This window comes from Apteryx rowi, unplaced genomic scaffold (assembly GCF_003343035.1).
Source record: "Apteryx rowi isolate R43461 unplaced genomic scaffold, aptRow1 scaffold_55, whole genome shotgun sequence".
NCBI classification, from domain to species: Eukaryota; Metazoa; Chordata; class Aves; order Apterygiformes; family Apterygidae; genus Apteryx; species Apteryx rowi.
Window position 1 is genome coordinate 2,958,439 of NW_020450816.1, and position 3,086 is coordinate 2,961,524.

The window sequence follows — 3,086 nt, forward strand, 5'->3', positions numbered from 1 at the left end:
AGAAAGACGCTGGTGGCCGCGCATTTGCCCTCCGGCAGCGTAGCCCCCGACCAGCACCTCTGCTCGCTAGCAGTGGAGCTGTGCTCAGCTGCCGTTTCAGCCGGTCGTCTCGCTCTTCCCTGCCGACCTAGGCAGAAGCAAGAGACGTCTGAAGGAAGCCGGGCTCAGCCCGTGCTGGGCACTCGCCCGGGGCCAGCGAGGGGGTTCGATGACCTTGTCCCTTCGGGAGCAATTCGGTCAGACAGCAGCCCCGTTGGTATTCCCGTCGCTGCGACGCTTACTCCTCCACCTCCCGCGCTGGCTGACGCCTTGGCGGGGAGGCAGGTGCTGCCCTCGCAGGGGAGGGCCGTGCTGTCGGGCTGCGGCGGTGCGACCGCGCCGCGTCTCCCCGGCCCTCTGCGCCTCCGCAGCCCCTCCGAGCACCCACCGGCAGCGGGGGGCGGTGGGTTCATTTGCAAATGTAAATAGTGGCTGTCAGGGAGGGCAAGGGATTAGCTTTACATATGAAGAGCAAGGTGGCCCCGCATGCTGTCAGGCTCATTAGGGAAGGCGGCCCCCGTAGCGGGCCGCTGGGTAACGATCCCCCCCTGCATTCGCCCTTTGTTTCTCTAACAGCCTGTGGCTAAGGCCAGAGTCACTGGGATCTGGCATTTTCCACAAAAAAAGCCCGCAGGCCTGATTCATTTTAAGACAGGTCAAGAAATTTGATACACATGCAAAAAGAAGCTGCACAATATGAGATATATTCATTTTTATCTAGGGGTAAGCCTGGATGGCTGTCAAGCCTCTTGAACACAGAAAGAAAAAGGCAACTGTTAACTGTGTTTTCTGGGCRCACGCCAAAGCCAGAGCACAGGCTCCCTTGGTGTGTTGCCCTGACCCCACCAAGCGTCTCTGTGACCAGTTCTTGCCTGGCACAGCCTGCAGCCAGAACTTCACTCCCCTCTCCTTGGCCCAAGCTCTTTGGTTCTCGCGGACTTGTCTCATAGCTGAAACYCAACTTTAATTAAAACTTTTCACTCCAGCAGCATAAATGCCTTGACTTTCAGCAGTAAATTTTCTAGGAGATGGAAGGAAAGTCCAGGACTGATCCTGGACTATCAAACATGCAGGTGAAAATTGGCACCAACATACTGTGGATTCCCACACCAGGAGTCGAACCCAGGCCACYTGGGTGAAAACCAGGAATCCTCACCGCTAGACTATATGGGAGCCCTGACAGGGGTTCTCCTCCTCTTCCTTCCTCTCTCACTCACATCCCTTGCTTCTCTGCAGCTGTTTATACTGAAGTAAAACTGAAACTCTTTCAAAGGGGTCTTCTGTCAAAACTATTTGAAAATTGGCCACTGGTTTCAGATGCTCTTGGATGGCACGTTCACACCCACCCACACTGTGCTTGCGTTACCCTCTGTATATCTGGAAGTCATGCTGACCGGAAGCACTGCCTTAGGGTCCACAAGAGCCTGGCACGGAGTGGGCTGGGGGGTGCCCCTAATTTTGACACCCACTATTTCCAGTACAGCCCTGACTACTCCACTGCTCATTCAGATCTCCAGCTCCTCCACCAGCAAGACCAAGCTCATCAAGCTGGGAGAGCTGGTACGGAGACTTTGTGAAAGGCAGAAAATGGGGCGAGGGTTTGAACACTTATTTCCAGAAGTGACTTATTATACTAAAAGTAATATTTATCCCACAACCCCGTCCCTGGCAAACCTTTCTAGAGGAGAGTGGCAACATACATTTCTCGTTAACATAGTCCTTTCTGTCCTTTATTCTCTGCTATGTTTGGTGTTGGCATGTTTCATATTGAGCATGCAGTGGAGATTATAAAAGCATTCACGTTGTCTAAAATGAGAATCCTTAAGTCAAATATTCATTGCCCAAACCGTGGTTACTCATCCAGCCCTAAGAACTTAGGAGAAAACACAGCATTTGTATGCCTGACTCTCATAAAGGTTAGAACAGAAAATATTTTAGGAGATAGCAGTCTCATGAAATAAAACACAATTCTACCCTATTTCCTACAGGCTGCAGACTGTGTTTGTCACTCTGCTTTCCAATTTCAATGTCTCTTTTGAAGTTAATTGACTGCTAGTGACAGCTACTGAGGAACAAACCTCATTTTCCTCAGTATATAGCCTTTCCTCCATTCAGCAGAATTGCCTGTGAAAATATCCTGCAGTCCAGGAATTTCGGTTGTTTGCACTTACTTGTCATGCATTTTATACGCAAAGATTTCCACCCACTGCTTGATGATGACACCTTCACAGAAATTGCTCCAAGTTTTCTGTATTCTTAGTATGACGTCCAACCTTTATGATGCTAAGTCAAACATTAGTTTCTGTTGGCTAATTCAAAGTTTTTCACTCTTTGAAGAGGAGGAACAGGTGTCTTTGTGTTTTGGGACTGTAAGGTTTGTATGCCTTTATTTCTGAGTACTGCAGGGCAGAGGGTGTGCAGGTGCCAAACGCTCAGAGCCCCCTTCAATGCTCCAGCTGCTCAGTCCTTTGAAAGAAGGGGCCAGGAAGCAGTATCCTTCCTAGCACCAGTAAAAATTGCAAACCACTTAAGATAATTTAGGTCTGAGTCAGTCAGGAGGAGGATGGGAGCTCTCTAGGTAGGGAACCAGATGCCAGACAGGTTTTTCTTACTTCCCTTTTTAAAAAGGAAATGCTGCACCCCAGACTTGTTCACAAACCTTCACTTTTAAACGGGGACTAGGCTCTTTACAGTGTAAAGGTGAGAGAGAGAAGTAAAATCTTTTTTCTAGTCCTTTTCTAGTCCTTTGCATACAGAAAGTTCTCTGTTAAAAGTCCTCTTTCACATTCACACAAAGGAATTTGCATTTATATGCTTCCATGGTCACGAAGCCTGTGGTTTCATCACCTTGTCTTTCTGACTGGGAGAGCTGGGATCATGATGCCCAGGTTTAATTAACCATGGTTTCTTATCCCATAAGAAATATTATTTCATTATTTTTGTTAACAGCTGCACATTTGCTTGCAAATTTTACATTCAGGCACAAGCAGTAATACATAGCAGAATATAAATTTTGTATAACAAGTCATGCAAAGAAGACATCATTC

The 3,086-nt window shown here is 48.1% G+C and overlaps 1 non-coding gene across 1 annotated transcript; it reads right to left on the bottom strand.

The window, feature by feature from the left end:
- Positions 1-1,140: 1,140 nt before the first annotated feature.
- TRNAE-UUC lies at positions 1,141-1,212 on the bottom strand. Its single transcript has one exon. It is a non-coding gene; the product is annotated as a tRNA-Glu (tRNA).
- Between the last annotated feature and the right edge of the window lie 1,874 nt (positions 1,213-3,086).